This window comes from Phyllobates terribilis, unplaced genomic scaffold (genome assembly GCF_046119375.1).
Source record: "Phyllobates terribilis strain yellow unplaced genomic scaffold, ASM4611937v1 Scaffold_11__3_contigs__length_659146591, whole genome shotgun sequence".
Lineage (NCBI taxonomy): Eukaryota > Metazoa > Chordata > Amphibia > Anura > Dendrobatidae > Phyllobates > Phyllobates terribilis.
The window spans coordinates 249,987,559-250,009,659 of NW_027362771.1; the positions used below are offsets into that span (position 1 = coordinate 249,987,559).

At 41.7% G+C, this 22,101-nt stretch overlaps 1 long non-coding RNA gene across 1 annotated transcript; it reads left to right on the top strand.

Annotated features, from left to right (window-relative positions):
• Nucleotides 1–4,355: 4,355 nt before the first annotated feature.
• On the top strand, nt 4,356–10,685 carry LOC141165088 (uncharacterized). The gene is made up of 3 exons (XR_012251051.1): nt 4,356–4,655; nt 6,079–6,248; nt 10,148–10,685. It is a non-coding gene; the product is annotated as an uncharacterized lncRNA (long non-coding RNA).
• The last annotated feature ends 11,416 nt before the right edge of the window (nt 10,686–22,101 follow it).

Consider the following 22,101-nt stretch of genomic DNA (forward strand, 5'->3'; position numbering starts at 1 on the left):
GAACCTTCACCGGGTCCATCTCAAAGCCCTCGCTAGAGACAATGTAGCCCAAAAAACTCATTTTCTGCACAGCGAACTCACATTTCTCCAGCTTAGCAAAGAGTGAATTATCACTCAATAAGACTTCACGTACACTCTGCCAATGGGTCTCTAGATCTGGTGAATAAATCAAAATGTCATCCAAATACACAACCACATTCTTACCAATCAAAGGTCTCAGGATGTCATTAATAAGGTTCTGAAAAAATGCAGGTGCATTGGTCAGACCAAAAGGCATCACCAGATTCTCAAAATGACCTACCGGAGTGTTAAAAGCAATTTTCCATTCATTACCCTCCTTCATTCGTAACAAATTGTATACTCCCCGGAGATCAATTTTAGAGAACCACTTGGCCCCCACCAACTGGTTAAACAGGAATTAACGGCAATGGGTAGGAATTGCGTACGGTAATCTTATTAATTTCACGAAAATCCAGACATGGACGTAAACCCCCGTCCTTTTTTTTTTTAACAAAGAAAAATCCAACTGCCACAGGCGACTTATAAGGTCTAATGTGACCAGCAGCCAGGCTAGTCTGTATGTATTCCTCCAAAGTCTTTCTTTCAGGGATAGTCAGATTAAACAAGCGACTCTTGGGAAGAGTAGCTCCAGGAACAAACTCAATGGCGCAATCATAATCCCTATTAGGAGGTAAAACTTGCGACGACTCCTCTGAAAAAACCCTCCAAAAATCTTAAATAGGTACAGGTAATTCCCCTTTTTCCACAGCCGCAATGCGACCATTACAACATTTATCATAGCATTTCGGACACCAAGACTTAGGCTGTGTGCCCACGATGCGTTTTTTAAGCGTTTCCGCAGCGGCAAAAATGCTGCAGAAACGCTTAAAAAATGCATGGTAGAAGGCCTGCCATCTTCACCAATGATAATCCGCATGTGCTGTGCACATGCTGCGGAAATTTCCGCTGCGGATTATCGCTGCGGAAAAAAACGCAGCACTACCAATCATTTTGTGGAAGCGCTGCGTTTTCGCCGCCATTGACTTGCATTGGAACACATGGATTCCGCATCACTGTATATGTAGATGCGCATTCCATGCGTTCCAATGAGCGGATGATACCCGGGTGTGGAGGACAGGAGACTCTCCTCCGGACCCGGGTACCATAGAACCTGTGAAAAAAAGAATAAAATAAAAAATAAATGTTATATTTACCTTCTGATGGCCCCCGCTGCGCTCGTCCTCCCATGCCGGCAGCTCGCGATGGACTTAAGGACCTGCGCTGACGTCATAGTCATGTGACGGGTCACGCGATGCTGACGTCGGCAGGTCCTTCAGTGTACCGCGATCTGCCGGCAGCCAGGACAGAGCGAAGCAAGACTCCGGGGGCCATCGGAAGGTAAGTATAGATTTATTTTTTTATTTTTAACCATTCTTTTACGGTCACACTATATAAATCCATGCGTTTGCATGGATTTATATAGTGTGACCAAGTTGACAAGCACTTTCCAAGTGATGCTAAAATCGATTGGAAAGCGCTTGTCAACCCGCATGCGGAAATGCATGTGAAGAACGCTTCACATCCGCATGTCCCTGGCAGGAAAAAACGCATGTACAATCCGGATGCGTTTTTTCTGCCAGGGAGATGCAGAAACGCTCAGGAAAAATCCAGAGCATTTCTGCATCGTGGGCACATAGACTTTATCACATTAGTAGACCAGTCCAGCAAAGGATTGTGCAGTTTTAAACAAGGCAATCCTAGAACGACCGGAGAGGGTAAATTATCTAATACAACCAAGTCCATAAGTTCTTGGTGAACTCCATTGATAGTGAGGGGAAATGCAGCAACCTTGTGAGTAATACATTTCAAGGGAGTGTTATCAATTGCAATCACAGAAATAGGTGATGACAAAGGTTTGGATTTCAATTTAAGGTTTTCCAAAAACCCTTTATCAATCACATTAAGTGTTGAACCACAATCCACAAATACCTGAAATTCAATCAAATTTTGCTGCAAAGTAGTACTCCCAGAAAGAAATACTCCTGCAAAGCGTAAACAAGCTATACCTCCAGAGACAATCCCTGCAAGCGTTGAGCCAAATCCTGGATGCAAACCATACTGATCCCCGAATTTCTTTCCTTTTAGTTTTTTTTTGGACTGGACTTACTGTTATGATTTGCAACATGTACTAAGGAAAGATAAGGGAAAACTGTCCCTACATTAAAACTAAGCTGAATCCCTACAATGTAGTGGGCTGCCTGTTCCTAGCGAACAGACCCGCCTTAGTCCTCGGCTAGTCTGAACGAAGACCTATAGCATAAGGGGAGGGGTCACTTAAAGAACTAAGGACTGGGACAAAAATGGGACACCTCCTAAACAGAGAAGTTGTTGCATAACACAAAAAGACAAACAGACAAAAGAATACTAGAGGTCCCAGAAGGACCAAGCGAACTGACAGAGAAAGGCACAGAAACACCTGGCTAGAGAAACAGTCAAACACTTAAGTCCAGTACAGCCAAAAGGGCGGAGCTGGAATATAAAGACAGATGGTCACGTGACCGAAAAACACAATATGAAAAAAAGAAAAACAGGAGGGTTCTAACCCCCCATAGTCATATTGTAAATAAAAAACACCCAGAATAAAGTCCTTTACATGAAATAATGACACAGACTCCTTTATTGAAATAAACACTCCCTGTCCCTCTTTTACCCATTAATTATGGAAAAAGGAAAAATAATAAACCACCATATTCCTCACCTGTCTGACGAAAAGATAATCCATTTGTTTTGTGACAAGTCTAGCTCGGCTACATCTAGATGCCTTGCTGAATGGTTGCATGATGCGACCATTCAGCTTGGCGTCCAGTAGAGACACTAATGCTGCTCGTGCTAGTGCAGCATCAGTGACTTGCAGTGACGGGAATAAAGTGAACGAAGTTCATTGCCAATGAACTCCATTCACCTCACTGATGTCAGTGCAAGTGGCATGGGAAAGTTCTCAAGGCACTAGCACGCATGTGTCAGTTTCAAGTTGTTTCAGTGACCAATCTTAGTACCAACAATTATGTCCCCCATCTGTACACCATACCATCATTGCTGCTGACAAGTAAGCAGAGACCTGTAGGGAGCACTAGAACAGCAGCTCTGGAATGTAAGGGTTTAAATGGGTTATTCGGTAAAGATAAGTTATTACCTATACACAGTATCGGTGATAACTTACTGATCGGTGGGTTCTGACAGATAGGACCCACATCAGCAGAACATTGAATTTTTATCTCCAACCTTGAACTATTAGAATGGAGTGGCAGTGCACATGCTTAACTGCTGCTTCATTCATTCTATATGGGGCTACCTGAAAAAGCGATGGCTCAGCAGACACGTAGAGAAGTAATGGAGCAGCTTTCGAGCATATGCCCTGCCACTCCATTCTAACGTGGATAAAAGTGCCCCATTCTGCTGATCGGTGCAAATCCCAGTGGTCGAACCTCCACTGATCAGTAAGTTATCACCTATCCTGTGTATAGATTATAACTTGTTTTCACCGGATAGCCTTTTTAAGTGGGTATGTAAAGCTTTTCTTACTTTAGACCTTATTTTATTCTAGATAGTGGACCGCCCCCTCCAATGAGAACACCAGTTTCAATGTATCAATGTATGACTTTTCTTAAAGCGCACCTGTCAGCAGGATTGTGCTCAGTAAACTACATACACTGTCAGGTGGGTGACATTACACTTATTAATATGATACCTTGGTTGATGAAATCTGTCTTGTGGGTCTTGTGTAATCTTTACTTTCAGTTTGGAGATAATGATACGCTCGTGCTCCGGGGTGGCCTGTGGGGGGCTCTCTATCTGGTGCTCTACTTACATATTCATCTGTATGCTCTTATGACAGCTCACTGATCCTTCACTGACCTGCCTCCTATTTTACATAATGCATCTAGTAATGCGGGGCTAGGTAAAATAGGAGGCAGGTTAGTGAAGACAAAATGAGCTGTCATAAGAGCATACAGATGAATATGTAAGCAGAGCACCAGATAGAGCGCCCCCCACAGGCCTCCCCGAAGCATGAGCATATCATTATCTCCAAACTAAAAGTAACAATTACACAAGAACCACAGCACGGATTTCACCAACAAAGGTATAATTTGAATCAGTGTAATGTCGCCCACCTGACACTGTATGTAGTTTACTGAGCACAATCCTCCTGACTGGTGAGCTTTAACATAGTAGAGATATGTTGATTGTCCTGCTCATGGTAATATAAGGTGTCTGGCAAATCTATTGGAATCGGGTGAGATCATTCTTCGCTGATGCAGGAAATATTTATTGGAAACATCTGACATCAGTCCCTTATGGGCACCTCTTCCAGCCAGCAGTTTTAGTTGGGAGTGTCCTAAGGAACAGGAGGATGTGTTTATTGAGCGCACAGAGCAGAGAAAGTTAAAGCTGATGGGGGAATAGACAAAGGACCCTAGTCTGAAAATAAACCATGACTGACTAAACACCAGCAAGGATACGGATGCTCAATGAAATATATGTGAACTCAAAGGCACATACGCTTCAGTCACCGAAAGTGACTCTTCAGACAAAGCTCCGAGAAGTAAAATAAGCTGTCACATCCTGGAGAAAGTCAAGATGAACTCCTCAAGACGGTAAGAAGACTGCATTACTGCTGAGCAGAGCACGTACAATATCAGCCAGTCATTATGTGCAGGAAATGCTGCATATTGTTGTGTCCCTGCATCGACTATATAGTTATGTACAAGAAAATATATAAAATATGCGACAGTGATTATAAAGGTGACATCACGTTATATAGTAAAGGAGATGGCTACGCAGACACATTCTAGTATGATGGGACATCCAGAAATAGTACAGACTTGGCTGCAATTAATAATTTTGTATCCAGCCATATGAAAAAAATATCTGAACAAGAGAATATCTTTTGAATGTACTGCAAATAATAATTCCTATTATTTACTGCAGCCAGCAAAATGACGACTGTGCTCACATTATGTTTCTAGACTCTGTATGCCCTGCGCATGTGTCCGCTTCCTGCTTTTATTAGAACTCAATGGGCATAAAGAATATTGGGTGGTAATATATGCACACTTAGGCACGTTTTAACAACTTGACACAGATTTGTGAACAAATCAATAGCCTATGTGCTATATATACTGTATATATTTATTTTACATTTAAGGAACAACTAGTGCAGTAGGATACTGGCCATAACAATAATAAATGTAGTGCAGCCCAATTGAAAATGCTGAAAGTGTTTATTCATGGCGATTGCAATTAATATTCTTTGTGTATACAGTGCTAGATTATTACAGCGCTGTTTATTGCATGACAAACGAGTGCAAATACTGTACAAATCCATGAAGAAACACAGGAGAAGAGAGCCCTGACAAATCAAGCCTTCAGAGATCTCCTTGTGGTTTATTCTATGACAATGTATTGCATCGTAAGGAAGAAAATAGCTAACAGATCCCATTCATCATTTGCAGATTTTTTTTAAATTTTGCATAAAATCAAAAATACTCTTTATCTTTGTCTTTAACTTTTTTTTTTTTTTATGGTCGCATATTCTGATAGAATGTTGTCATATTAGCAAAAAAAAAATGCTGAAAAATTACTCCAGTAGGGGGAATTGGAGTGTTTGCGCAAAAAAAATGCTTTTTTTTTTTTTTTTTTTTTTTTTTTTTTTTTTTAATGTTGCCATTGATTAATCAGCCGAAAACATTTAAAACACCCAACCCCTGCCTACATTGACGGACATAGAAAGAAACAAGTTGACACATTAAATAGACTTTAAGGCTATGTTACCATGATGAGTATTTGGTAAGTTTTTCTGCAGCATTTCTGCACCTATTAGGTAAATTAGGTGACTTGCATTCATTGAGGTTTTTACATGCTTTTTTTATCAGGGTTTTTTTATGCTACGGTTTTTGTCTCTTTTTGAGGTGTCAAGTTTTAAATAAAGCAGTTTTCTTTTTTATACTTCATTGTATTTGGGTCTGACAACTTTATTGATAACGCATGTAATCCGCACATGACTGTATTTACCTGCAGATTTTCTGCATCGATTGCAATTGTATGGGGTAAATCCACTGTGAGGCAGTGACCGGGATCGTATACCAAGGGATTATATATAACCCCCAGAATGTGTACAGAGACCTATTAAATCCATTGGAGTGCACAGCGGTCACAAACTCACCTGCGGCTGCAATGCAGGAATGAAGGTGAGCATTGACCTGGTCAGACTACCTGGCTAAGGCAGATTATGTAAAACCCAGTAGTGCCTTCATTTCTTGGAGGAGGTCACAGGAGGCAGTGGTGCGGCCTCCTCCCTCCAACCCGGGTTTTCCAGTCGCTCTTGCCACAGGTCCTTTAAAACAGGGTTCCCCAACTCCAGTCCTCAAGGCCCACCAACAGGTCATGTTTTCAGGATTTCCTTAGTATTGCACAGGTGATGGAATTATTGCCTGTGCAGGTGATGCAATTATCACCTGTGCAATACTAAGGAAATCCTGAAAACATGACCTGTTGGTGGGCCTTGAGGACTGGAGTTGGGGAACCCTGCTTTAAAACCTCTGCACTAAGGATTAGTGTTGTTCTATGTTGGAACCTACTAGGAGCATAGCCGGGAAGCTCAGCAGGATTGAGTGTGGCTGAACCCCCGCCAGGCTCTGCACCTGTCAGGCTCTGAGCGGCCCGGCGCGGCCGTTGCCCACGGCAACCGTTGTTTAAAGACTTGTGTTAACCCGGCTGCGAACCGGAGGACTGTCCAGTTTACCCGTGAGTTGCTGAATAAAGCTGTTAATGTTGGACTTGCTTGGGTCACTGCCTCAGTTACTGCAAGGTGTGAACACTGCCGCCTTACACCGCACATAAAACTTAGTGTACCCGCAGGAGAAACTGACATGTTGCATATTTCAAAACATGTACTGCATAAAAAAAGCACAGTGTGCATGAGAGTTCATAAATCCCATTCACTTTGCTGGAACTGTAAGGTGCAGTGTTTTTTTGCACAGAGAAAATATGCAGTGTCAAACACTCACCAAAAACTCATCATGGGCACACAGCATAGGGCTACATTCCCATGATGAGCTTTTCAGTGAGTTTTTAATGTTGCAGATTTTTTTGCAGCATTTCTGCACCCATTAAGTAACATTGGTTACTTCATTTTTTCAAAAATCTACATCATCAAAAACTCACCTAAAGTTCATCATGGGAACGTAGCACTAAAGGCACAAATTAAAAGAAGAATAAGACCACATGCACAAGTTGAATATTTGGTGAGTTTTCTACCTCAGTATCTGTAAGCCAAAACCAGGACAGTGGAACAATCAGAGGAAAAGTATAATAGAAACACGTCACCACTTCTGGATTTATCACCCACTCCTGGTTTTGGCTTACAAATACTGATGTAAAATACTGACCAAATACTCAACGTGTGAATGTGGCCTAAGGGTTTGTACACACACTAAGTATTTGCTGCAGACCTTTCTGAATCAAAAACGTGTCTTTTGGCAGGTAAAACAATGCATAAAAAATGCATTTTTTAAAATGACTTTTCCCATCCATTAAAATTGTTGAAAAAAGCTGCAAAAATTTGAAAAGAATTGACATATTGCAGGAAGATAAAAGCAAATCTGTATTATTCAGTATTCGGCCAGTATTTTTTGTCAGGAGTGGGAGCCAAAACCAGGTGAGGAACAATCAGAGAAAAGGTATAATAGAAACAAGTCAACAAATCTGCATTTATCACCCACTCCTGGTTTTGGCTCCCACTCCTGAGAAAAAATACTGACCGAATACTGATAGTGGGGCCGTGGCCTAAGGGTTCATGCAGTCTAGCATATAAATCACATTTGTGCTGTCCAATTTTTGATCGGACAACACACAGCCCCATGTTATTCAATAGGGCTCAACTGTCCAAGAGAAAAAAATTGTCGCATGCAGTACTTTCTTCTGAGTCTCAGATGAGACTCACCCATTCAAGTCTATGGATGCTTAAAAAAAAAAATCAGATCCTACACGGAACATCCGATTTTTACAGACACCTTTCTATTATGAACCTAAGAAACTGTATTTGATCATGTGTAGGTTTTGCGTAGCTGTATGAAAACAGATCACACATGGATGTAAAACACACAGATGGCACATGGATGAAAATGAGAAATAATCCACGTTTTCTGGATGAAATTTGAACGATTTCTCATACGCCCTAACTCTGTGCAATTTGTTTCTGCTGCACGTGGACGCAGTTATTAAACCATTATCCTCATGTATTGTACTCTAACTTGCTAGGCGGGATTCACATATCCAGCATTCATGTTCTGAATTAAAGTCAACAGCCTCATATATATCTACTAGTTTGTGTCAGGAGACCCATGGCCTGTCTGGACATTGTGGTCTGTACTAGAACCATGAATGTCTGCCATGTGAAATGGCCTTACAGTTAGGGTGCTTCCACACTGCATTTTGACACCCGTTCGTTGTACCCGTTGGAGCTTTGTTTGAACCCTTTGCAAAATGGGATTCGGGCGTATATACGCTGACGGGGCCATACACTATAATGTAGTGGACTGTATCTGAGTATCCGTCTCCAGTAAGCGTACACCTGAAAATGATGCACGTCAGAGCACACGTACGCTCTGTTGGCAGCATTATAGTCTATGCCCCTGTTAACGCATAAGCCTGATTCCCGTTTTGTGGCGGTTCAGACGTAAGCCCCGACAGGACCAACGAAAGGGTGCGAAAACACAGTGTGAAAGCACCTTTAGTCTAAAAAGATGAAGAAAAGTATACCATAAATTGGTGGCTGAATGGGAGAAATCAAGTAGACATCTGAGAGAGGTAAGGCCACACTGCTAGCACAGCCTGTCTGCTTTGATTGATGTCATCTCTATCCATATGTGAACCTGTGTCAAGTGGGGTGTCAATCAAAAGCAAAGTGGTGACAGAGAGGAGCATATGACTAATCCCGGCTGCTGCTGCACCACCATCTGCAAGCCAGGAAGGACCATTAGTATAACGGCATACTTTTGGTTTAGGCACCCTAATCATACTGAGAGGTGCCCTTTAAAGGGACTCAGTCAGCACTGAACAACTATGCAAACCAAGCACAGGCACTCAGTGCATTATGGTGTAGCCAAACATTTAACTACACCTTCCCAGCTCATTTTTCCTCCATCTTCACCCTCCTCTTTTCTTTGACTGACAGCTCTGGCTTCATGGAGCTGGAGAAGGGTGACGATACAGGGAAACCAAGCAGGTGCGAAGGTGCATTTGAATGTTTGGCTCCGCCATGGTGCACTGAGCGCTGTACTTGGTTTGAACAGTCATTCTGTGCTGACAGAGACCCTCTAAGTAAGTTTTCTATTGCAAGTACTTTGAAAAAACGGGTGCTCCAGAGCCTTGTTTAACCATGTGACACGTGCAGCACAGTAAATTCTTATTTATTTCTTATGCTTGTTTTCTTTAGTGCCATCATATTCCACAGGGCTTACTAGGAGAACATACAAACACCTTGCAGATTTGGTCCTTGGTGGGATTTGAACCCAAGACCCCTGTTCTGCAAGGCAACAATGCTTAAAGAGGCTTTCCACTAATTATTCATTAATGACCTATTCTTAGGATAGGTAATCGATGACTGATCGGTCATGGTCAGACACCCGGCACCCCCGCCGATCAGTTGTTATCGGTGTCGGCAGCCACAAATACTCACTTACAGAGCTGGCCATCTTCTGACAGTAGCAGCCGCAGGGTACTGCACATCCGCCACCTATTGATTTGAATAGGAGGCAAATGTACAGTACCCTGCGGTGGCAACTATCAGAATATGGCTGCTGACACCGATAACAGCTAGTTGCGGGGGTGCTGGGTGTCGGACCCCTACCGATCAGACATGGATTACCTATCCTAAGGATAGGTAATCAATGAAAAAGTAGTGGACAACCTCTTTAAAAGGAAACCCAAAATCTCCCCCGATGTATAAACCAGCCTAATAAGCATATTGATTGTTGTAACTACTTTTTTTCCTCATTGATGGAATACAGTCATCATCTAGACATTTGGTAATTAACAATATCTTCTATTCATTAATAAAAATCCATTATTTTTCTTCTTTCGTCAGAATACATTCTCTCCGGGCTCACAGACAAAGGATTCCTCTAACTTATGTGGATACCTGGCAAAATCCATCCTGCAGCTGCACAGACAGATGGTGCATTGATGAAATAGCCACATATCTATTAATTACCATGATTATTTTAATTGCACTATTGGGAGCCTGGGCCAGAAAGGACATGTACGTGTAGGAGTCCTGTGGAGAACACGTGTCACTGCACGCCATCAAGGTGCATTTCTCACATCTTCAGACTGACTTTTTTTGAGAAAGACAAATGACATTATCTTCAAAGTTTTATTTGAAGGATATTTATTTTGCAGAGAAAATGCTATGTATGAATTGGCTGGATAAGGGATTAATGAATGTTTACATTGTTCTGTATAAATATCAGTGTATGTTTTGACTGGCGTTGTATAATGACTTATTCTTAATAGTGTAATGAAGAGATGTAGAACATATAAGAATGAAGCAAATGCCATAAAGTTTGATTAGTAATGATTGCATAGTAAAGCAACGAGTGCTTACAGTATTTTTCTGCTTGAGGTCTTTTAATTCCATAATAAATATAATAATTCTCTTTAAAGAAGTGGTCCGAAAAACTAACATTGATTTTAATCTTAAATGTCTATTTATTGTAATAATCTCATCTTTTTTTCATATACTTTTCCTTCTTTTATCTCTTTTTTTTTTTTTTCTGTTTTACCTATTTCCGATTTGATGACACTTCGTTTGAGAGCCCCTACTGCATGCTGGGATACTCAGAGGAGACGTCAGCCTCTGCACCCCACCTGAAACGAATCATTATCAGGGATGCTTGTTTCAGAGGCTTGGCTAGTCCCTGCACTACTGAACATGCATTGATTCTCAATTCCGATGTACTGCGGGGAAAATAAGTATTTGATACACTGCCGATTTTGTAAGTTTTCCCACCTACAAAGAAAGGACAGGTCTGTAATTTTGAACTTGTTACCTGTATAAAAGACACCTGTCCACACACTCAATCAATCAATCAGACTCCAACCTCTTCACCATGACAAAGACCAAATGCTGTCTAAGAACACAAGGGACAAAATTGTAGACCTACATAAGGCTAGGATGGGCTACAGGACAATAGGCAAGCAGCTTGTTGAGAAGGCAACAACTGTTGGCACAATTATTAGAAAATGGAAGAAACAAAACATGACTGTCAAACTTCCTCGGTCTGGGGCTCCATGCAAGATCTCGCCTCGTGGGGTAAGGATGATTCTGAGAAAAAGTCAGGAATCAGCCCAGAACTACACGAGAGGACCTGGTCAATGACCTGAAGACAGCTGGGACCACAGTCACAAACATTACCATTAGTAACATACTATGCTGTCATGAATTAAATTCCGGTAGGGCACGCAAAGTCCCCCTGCTCACGCCGGCACATTTCCAGGCCCATTTGAAGTTTGCCAATGACCATCTGAATGATCCAGATGAGACATGGGAGAAGGTCATGTGGTCAGATGAGACCAAAATAGAACTTTTTGGTATCAACTCCACTCACCGTGTTTGGAGGAAGAAGAAGGATGAGTACAACCCCAAGAACACCGTCCCAACTGGGAAGCATCATACTTTGGGGGTGTTTTTCTGCAAACGGGACAGGACGACTGCACCTTATTGAAGGGAGGATGGATGGAGTCATGTATCGTGAGATTTTTGCCAACAACCTCCTTCCCTCAGTAAGGGCACTGAAGATGGGTTGTGGTTGGGTCTTCCAGCATGACAATGACCTGAAACACACAGCCAGGGCAACTAAGGAGTGGCTCTGTAAGAAGCATTTCAAGATTCTGGAGTGGCCTAGCCAGTCTCCAGACCTGAACCCAATAGAAAATCTTTGGAGGGAGCTGAAACTCAAGGTTTCCCAGGGACTGCCCCGAAACCTGAAAGATCTGGAGAAGATCTGTATGGAGGAGTGGGCCAAAATCCCTGCTGCAGTGTGTGCAAACTTGGTCAAGAACTAGAGGAACCGTCTGACCTACAGTGCTGGCCAAAAGTATTGGCACCCCTCGAATTCTGTCAGATAATACTCGGTTTCTTCCTGAAAATGATTGCAATCACAAATTCTTTGGTATTATTATCTTCATTTAATTTGCTTGCAAGGAAAAACACAAAAGAGAATGAAGCAAAAATCAAATCATTGATCATTTCACACAAAACTCCAAAAAAGGGCCGGACAAAAGTATTGGCACCCTCAGCCTAATACTTGGTTGCACAACCTTTAGCCAAAATAACTGCGAACAACCGCTTCCGGTAACCATCAATGAGTTTCTTACAATGCTCTGCTGGAATTGTAGACCATTCTTCTTTGGCAAACTGCTCCAGGTCCCTGATATTTTAAGGGTGTCTTCTCCAAACTGCCATTTTGAGATCTCTCCACAGGTGTTCTATGGGATTCAGGTCTGGACTCATTGCTGGCCACCTTAGAAGTCTCCAGTGCTTTCTCTAAAACCATTTTATAGTGCTTTTGGAAGTGTGTTTTGGGTCATTGTCCTGCTGGAAGACCCATGACCTCTGAGGGAGACCCAGCTTTCTCACACTGGGCCCTACATTATGCTGCAAAATTTGTTGGTAGTCTTCAGACTTCATAATGCCATGCACACAGGCAAGCAGTCCAGTGCCAGAGGCAGCAAAGCAACCTCAGAACATCAGGGAACCTCCGCCATGTTTGACTGTAGGGACCGTGTTCTTTTCTTTGAATGCCTCTTTTTTTTTCCTGTACACTCTATGTTGATGCTTTTTCCCAAAAAGCTCTACTTTTGTCTCATCTGACCAGAGAACATTCTTCCAAATGTTTTAGGCTTTCTCAGGTAAGTTTTGGCAAACTCCAGCCTGGCTTTTTTTATGTCTCGGGGTAAGAAGTGGGGTCTTCCTGGGTATCCTACCATACAGTCCCTTTTCATTCAGACGCCGACGGATAGTACGGGTTGACACTGTTGTACCCTCGGACTGCAGGTCAGCTTGAACTTGTTTGGATGTTAGTCGAGGTTCTGTATCCACCATCTGTACAATCTTGCGTTGAAATCTCTTGTCAATTTTTCTTTTCCGTCCACATCTAGGGAGGTTAGCCACAGAGCCATGGGCTTTAAACTTCTTGATGACACTGCGCACGGAAGACACAGGAATATTCAGGTCTTTGGAGATGGACTTGTAGCCTTGAGATTGCTCATGCTTCCTCACAATTTGGTTTCTCAAGTCCTCAGAAAGTTCTTTGGTCTTCTTTCTTTTCTCCATGCTCAATGTGGTACACACAAGGACACAGGACAGAGGTTGAGTCAACTTTAATCTATGTTAACTGGCTGCAAGGGTGATTTAGTTATTGTCAACACCTGTTAGGTGCCACAGGTAAGTTACAGGTGCTGTTAATTACACGAATTAGAGAATCATCACATGATTTTTCAAAGGGTGCCAATACTTTTGTCCACCCCTTTTTTTAGGTTTGGTGTGGAATTATATCCAATTTGGCTTTAGGACAATTCTTTTTGTGTTTGTTTCATTGAAGACAAATTAAATGAAGAGAATAATACCAAAGAATTTGTGATTGCAATCATTTTCAGGAAGAAACTGAGTATTATCTGACAGAATTGCAGGGGTGCCAATACTTTTGGCCAGCACTGTATGTAATTGCAAACAAAGGTTTGTGCGCCAAATATTAAGTTCTATATTTCTATTGCATCAAATACTTATTTCATGCAATAATTAATTAGCATTTTATGTAAAAATCATACAATGTGATTTTCTGGATTTTTTTTCAAGATTCTGTCTCTCCATTCTTTGTAGGTGGGAAAACCTGCAAAATCGTCAGTGTATCAAATACTTATTTTTCCCACTGTATACTCAATACAAGCTCCCTTATCACTGTGCCTTTTCAATGCAAAGTGACAGTGCACTCCCTTTCACCATTTGTAATGAGAAGTCTCGAACTGGCAAGAGAGCGCACTGTCAGCGGCATTGTAAGGAGAGAAGCAGGTGAGCAGTGAGAACAGAGGCCAGTCCTGCCCTCAAAAGCGATGCCTGTTTCAGGGCGTGAGTGATGTCTGCTTTTCCTGCTCACTGGGTCCTCTCCTCAGTATTTTTTTTTTTTTTTTTAAATCCACCATAAAGTTTCAGAGATGTAGCCCTTTTTATTTAGTATTAATATTTCTGGACTTTTAACAAGAGGGTGTCCCTGAATGGGTAATAAGGTAGTGCAGCCTAAAGACATGCCCCCAGAAAATCTTGTGAGCAACACCTACTTAGCAAAGAAAATATAGAAGTAGCACTAAATTAAAATCCCATATCTCTGGAACCATATGGCGGATTTAAAAAAAGAAAGAAAAAACAATATTCAGGAAAGCAACGGGAATAAAATAAGAGTAAAAACTAGCCACTTTTGACCTGGTGACAGGTCCACTTTAAAGGGCGTGTCTGGCCTTGGGCTACAAGTCTGACCGTAAGTATGTGATTTTCATACTTCTGGCCACATTCCAACTAGACTATGTCCAGCCTCATTCAATACACTTGCACGTGCCCATCCAGTCGGCACATAAACGGATGTATGCAAATCACAAACTTGGCCCGATTTATGGTGGTGTTTTCACTATAATTCTGGTGAAAACACGAAGTTGCATAAACATTTTGCAACATTTGGTACTTTTATGCCAGCTTCGCCAAAATGGCAGAGCTGAGGCAGGATGGGGCATGGCAAAGCCAGGCTAACAAATTCATGAAAAGTTTTGGTGAAACTTATGCCAGAAATGTTGCTCAAGTCTCTGACTGGGGTAACGTTACTCGTGGCGGCACACGCCAGTTATAACATGTGCCTAATTTGTTAAGTGTCGTGTGCCTCTTAATGAATTAGATACATCTTACTCCAGTACGTCCATCATTAAAGGTTTGTCTCTTACTGGACAAACCCAGCTTAATCATTCCAAGAGCCTGATTAAACTAAAAACAATCTATACTCCTCTCCTGCAGAGACACTGTCCTAGCGATTTCGGTGTTGCTGTTCTCCCCGATAGTGAGGTGACATTGTGTCACATGCAGGCAGCCGGTCACTGAGCTGCCACTCATTAGCTGTGGCCTCTATTATTTTGTCAGAGCGGACATCCAACCTGATGGAATATTGTTCAGCTGCAGGCTGCAGCCATTGAACGTCCACTCATAGCCTGAGGCCAGCACATGACACTACTAGTCTAGTCATTCTCCAGTCACACCAGCCCCGACATCGCTGGAAGGGGGTCTCTGCAGGAGCTGAGCATAGATTGTTTATTTTAATTGGCTCCTGAAATGATTAAGCTGGGGTTGTCCCATAGTAGACAACCCTTTTAAAAGGGAATGTGTCAGCAGGTTTTTGTTATGTAATATGAGGACAGCATGAGATGGGGGTGAAAACATTGATTTCAGCACTGTATCACATATTAGACTGTCGTTTACTTACAATGAAGGTTTTATCACTATGAAATTATCATTGCCCTGAGCGCACATCACTGGTCCCACCATGCCCCCTCCTCTGATAAGCACCTCACTGTAAACAGACTATGTTCATACAGGGCCTGGTGTGGGCGGGGTTAGCTTTCTCAGCTCTGCTGCATGCTCCATCTAAGAACTCTGATTGTGTCACCACTGCAGCACCCAGTAAACTAAGTGATACATCGTTGGATTCAGGGTTTCTTTTCCTACATAATACTGTTGTCAGATGAGAAAGCAAAATCCTGCTGACAGATTCCCTTTAAGACTAGTGAGCACAATGCCATTCTTAATGAATAGGACCCACTTATTCAAAATACTGGCCAAATGTGAATAAGGCTCCATACATTTGTTCTATCTCACATATCTGCAACCTCGCTCTCATACTGGATATTCACTCCACAATTCCTGTAATTCCACATTCTACAGGACTATAATGTAAGTTTCTGCTTTTCTATTGGGGGTACAGATACAGCATAGTATAGCCTGCTTGGCTGTTTGTAATCCCGACAACCTCTGGCTGGTACACAGACAGATATTCCCATCTGAACCACGGCAATACCCCTTTAAGTCATCAATGTTACATAAAAACACTGTTTAATGAAAGAAGAAAAACGAGTAAGGGCTCATTCGGATGTTAATTTTTCTCGTACAAATGTTACCTGTGCTTTTCATGGATAACATTTGTACCTATAATAGTCTAGAAAAATATTCTGAGTTTTCTGGATAAAATTGTGATGCGTGTTATAATCAGAGAGAAATGAACCAATTTTTTTCTACGTTGCCTTCCTAGTTTGATCAGTTTTTTTCATGCCCTTCTTTCTCATTGAAGCAAGTAGACTGTACTTTTTTACCCACTGACTCTTAGCAATGGATCAGTTGAAAACGAATGAAACTCGGATAGATCGCTTAAGCACAAAGTCATTCTTCTTAGTTTCATCAGTGTCTCACGGATCCCCATAGGGGATCAGCAAACCGGATGATATCTGATCAGCAAACCGGATGAGAGCAGGACATGCTGCGAGTCTCATAGACCAGAGACACGGATCCTTATTTTTTTTTATCACTGATGTGTGCATGGCTCAATATGCTGTAAGAAAAAGAAAAATGGATGGCACTAGGATGTGTCACCTGGATGTGTAAATGTAGCCTAAGGATGATGTATCAGATTAACAGATGCCTGTGAGGATGGCATCCATCACTCATAGAAAAAGTATATGTGAAAAAGTAGAGCTTTATTGTTGGACTTTACTGATGTTCTTGAAAAAAGAGAGGTTGCTCTCATTTTTCTTTGCGTTTTACTGAATACTTTGTATTTGTTTTTCTATTGCATTCCCAATGAAGTCAGAGAATGTGACTGCAGCTCCCAGCACCAAAGTAATATTCAGCTTCACTGACAAAATGATGGAAAGGGTTTTCCGGTGTTCTGATAAAAGTCTGCAGTCACTCACTGTATGTGACTGCAGACTTCTGAATCCTGACATCATGCAGTGGGCACGCTATCAGGACTCACAGTATTCCTGACTAGAGTGGGTGGTCACATGACAGAAGGTATCCATTGCATGCTACCGGTTACATTCCGACTAGACGTGTCTGGCTTTTCTCAATACAAGTGAATTCAGAGAACCTGAGCATGTCTAGTCAGCAAGTGACCACATGAATGCAAATTGCATACTTGTGGTTAAGTAACAGGCAACAACAATGAATCCTGACAATGTGTGGTCAGAAGTCTGCAGCCACATAGAATGACTGCAGGCTTTTATAAGAAGACGGGACATATTCAGTTGAAATGCACTGCGTCGCAGAAAGCTACTGGCTCCGTGCACCCCAATAGTCAAAGACGCCGTCAGCCTATCAGAAACCAACAGCTAAAATTGACATAGCTGTTGCAGGGGCTGTATAATGACACTGCCATATGCCACCTCCCTGCACCTGCAATGGAGGAAGAAGAGAACGCTGCAAGTCATAGGGTAGCAGATAAATAGAATCCTTTATTTCTTTTTTAAATATGCTGGAAAAGAGTGCTAACATTATTAAAGGATGTGGGCCAGATTGGAGGATATTAATATAAGATAGGGGTTAGGTTGAGGGACATTATTAAAGAATGGTGTCACGTTACTGTTGTCTGACAACTCGGGACCAGGGGCTCCTACCCTGTCCCTAACACTAGAGGTGCCCTAGCCATCCCTGCTCCCCAGGTTACTTCAGATGGCGAAGATGCTGGGGCCATGTACCTTGCTGTTCTCCTGAATCAGCCTTTATCTGTCCCCTCCGCACCCAGGGAAGAGAGGAGGAATAGTGTATGCATATACACAAACCAGACAAACAAGGAAGGACAACATGAAAATACCAAACACACAAAATATGCACTCACAGACAACAGAGGGAAACACCAAAGGGATTAGGATCACATACAACAGAGGGAAACACCAAAGGGATTAGGAAGGTAAACAAAAATAGAAGAGCATGGGATTATGCACACAGCCAAAACACCAAGCAACAGTCCAGAAAAACTCTCCTTAAACACCTCTACTGAACACCAACTCTTCCACTCATCAGGCTGTACAAGACATAACACTGGCAATCCCAGATAGCCAGAGCAGAGACTATATAGGAGAAGGGAGTGGCTGATGCTGTACAGCTGAGAACTTCCAGAAGGAAGCTACAGAAACTCAAAGCTGAGCAGATTAACTCCTGCACTGCTGAAAGAAACTAGCACCATTTAATATGAGAGAGAAGTGCTTCTATTCAATACAGGAGTATGTGAGCTCAGAAGCTGAGGTCTTCTGCCTGTCGCGGTAAACCCATGACAGATAGGGGCTAGAATGGAGGATATTATTAAAGGATGGGAACCATGATGGCGGACATTACAGGATAAAGGGCTGGAATGGGGGATAGCATGGAGGACATTATTACAGTATGGAGGCCAAAATGAGGGAAATTATTACAGGATGGGATACCAGAATGGAGGACATTATTAAAGGAAGGAGTCAGGAAGGGAAACATTATTAAAGGATGGGGGACATTATTCCAGAATAGAGACCAAGAGGGGTGACACTATTACAGGATGGGTGCCAGGTTTTGAGGTATTACAAGATAGGTGACAAAACTACTGTATGGAGGCTAGAATGAGGAGCATACATTAGTTTATGGTAGTAAGTGGGGGACATAATTACTGTAGGAGGCCAATTGGGGAACAATCTTACTATATAGGGGCCAGAATGTGAGACATTAGTAATATTCCCCATTGTGGCCCATATATTATTAATTTATGATGCCACAAAATGGCATGTCCCAACTGTATTGAGGCAAAAAAAGGTGGACGCTATTACTGTATGGGGGCAGAAATGGTGTATGTTACTACTGTATTGTAACGCTTGGTGTAGGGGGCATTACTGCTATATTTGAGCACAAAAAACTTGGTGAAGTCAAGGCGGTCTGTGTTGGATAAAGAAGAAAAGTGAAAATGAATGACTTCAATTGGAGGAGTTACCGGTCACTGACTGGATTTACCACAAAACATTACTTGTTCAGTAACAATATATTTATTATTTGGTAACAGTATGACTATTTAGAAGTATTACTTGGAAAATGATCTTATTGCCATATTTTCTATAAGATTTATCCATTTCACCTGTAGTCTTTTTGTTTAATGGGGGTGGGGGGGGAGCGAACACATGTCTTTATAGGACCTAAAACGCTACAGGGGCCAATACATCTGACCAACATGTTAGTGGGGGCCCAGGTCCAAATTTTGCACTGGAGCAAATCAAACTTTACTTACAATCACTCATTATAGATATTTTGAAACAAGATATAAAGTAATGGTTGGGTAATTGTTTTAACTAAGGGGCATAAGAGCTTCACTCTACTCTTTATTCATGCAGTGAAATGGTAAGTATAAAGCTAGCATTGGTTTCACCTGAAATCAGGTTGAGCTTATCCAGTCCTGAATCATTTGATTATAAAATAATTGCACTAGCCATAAAATAGATTTCTGAACAGATATGCCGTCCTCTGGGATAATTAATTCTGTCTTCTGAGCAAATAATCCGCTGATCAGAATCTTCTTTCCTTTCCTGGTGCCTAAAATATCCTACAATGAAGCCCACCACGCTCAGTGTACTTACACTAACAGGTTTATTGAGGCATTTGCACAGTGATGTAATAATCTGCGTTCTCTTGGATCCATACAGTTGATGGAAGGATAAGGAACAATGAAACTATACTGCCAAGACGTGAGACTTGGGGATCACTGCTAATTGCATCCCCCAGCTGAAGCAATGGGATGAATTCTATAGAAATAGATCACTTATCATCCCGTTAATTTCTAACAAAAATGTATTTGTTCCTTCAGTTTAAGCTTCCTTCACACATTTATTTTTGCTGTCTTTTATTCTAGCTTTTTAAAAATGACATCATTTTCATGCGTTTTTTGTGGCTTTTTTCATGCACACTTTTTTCCCTTATTACAAAGGGTGATGTCTGCAGCATAAATGGACTTGCTATGGATTTAACATCTGCAGCCCTGGTCATCTTATGCTGCTGTGTACTGCAGCATGTGTATGAGGTTCTGTAAATAGTCTGCTGATTCAGTAATATGCAGATTCCCTGACGAGCCCCATGTACACATACCCCACCAGTGGACCCAATCAATAAAACATTAGACAATGCACTGACGTTCTGAAGAGTCCGCTAATGTTAGTGCAGTCATACAATGCTACGCATTACATTGTCCGTACTAATAATTCTTGTTTATAGAAAAGGGAACATTTGTGAGTATGTTCAAAAAAGGATGTGTATAAAGCATACCTGCTGAAGCACGTTACTGCAGCCTACCAAAACAGTGTCAAGGACCGTGCCAATAGATTCATGAAATGTTCCATGCTCTGTTGTTTTGTCAGCAAACCTAAACACACTTTCCATTTTCCATGATGATGAGCCAACACTACAACCAGGACTGGTTAGTCTCACACATATTGTGCAGACAGCTTTATATGTCCCCAGAAGAGACAAGATCTGCTGGCTGATCAGTGCTTGATGTGCGGGACAAGATGTGAAAATGAAGGGCCCATTCGGTAATCTTTCAGGAGCTTACCTAATATTACAGTGACAATACCCAGACCTTCCATAGGTCTGCAGAACAGGACCTAGATCACGATAAAGTTGTACAGAGATTTCATTTTGGGTTGGAAGAACTGCAGGAGGTTGTTAAATTGTAACTACAATGCAGCTAACTGAATCCGGCCACATAAATCTTTGACTTGGGTGACTCAAATTTTTTTTTTTTCCTAAAAAAAGGGTTATTTTGACTGTATAGCATAGTCCTATTATCTGAGAGTGGTATCCAATTGATGGGTGATGTATAAAGATGATGAGAAGATAAACAAGTGTTAAGTGCCCCCCTAGTAGAAATGAAGCGTTATACAATTCAGAGGGGTATACTGTACAAGTAATGAAAACTGCACCTTCTGCAGTCCTCCAAAAAAGAGCCCCTATTAAAGTTACTGTCTGCTATGGCTAAGAGATCAAGGTTATGATTTCAGAATTTCCTTACAGGGTTCTTGAAATTAGATTCTCAACCAGACAACCACTTTAATGCCAAAGAGCCATCAAAAGAACTTAGATTTTTAATGCCCATTATTGCATAGTATTATTACTTTTATACTTTTTCTGTTCAGAAGCGGGCAGCACGGTGACTGCAGCCTTGCAGGGCTGAGGTCCTGGGTTTAAATCGCACTACTGATTTATACACGCAGGGACTTTTGGACCCCTGTTCTGGTGATCACTAGGGATCAGACCACCGGAGATTATATATTTAATCACTTGTATGGAGTATAGGGAATACAATGGGTTTTCTGATAAATACAGTAATATTTATTTTATTAGGAATATACGACTGCAATGAAATGATCATAATGTGTTTTGACATACAAGTTGGTCCATTCAACAGCAAAAAAAAAAAAAAATCGAAAGAGTCTAAGAAAAAATCCTTCTGGGGTTAAGGTCCTAGAATGCTAATCAATCAGGTTGTGCACCCAGAAATACGAAGAAGGTCATGTATCCACTAAACGCTGGACGCATGCCAGGAGCGGAGTGCAATACTCAGGCTGGCTGTCTTCTGAGTGCCCAGATGTGAATCATTGTGACACCTGTTTAGCTTGAGCAACAAATTAATAATGAATGCATACACAAAGCTCTCAGCCCGGCACAGAAAAGATTACTGTTGTTTACAAAGATGGTACATTGCGTAGCTGAAAGGGCAAGTGGGAATATGCCAGTCTCACAAGTGGATGACATTCGGTTTTTGTTCCCATGACTATCAGAATGTGAGTCACTGTAAATCCACAGTTAGTAATAGTCCAGAAGAACTACCTACTGTACTAACTCAGCCTCATCTTTCAGGCAGGGCGAATTACCACAGTGCCTGCTCCTAATTTTTACCATTACAATTGGATTTTGCTGTAGTATAAAGCTGGTGATAGATGGGT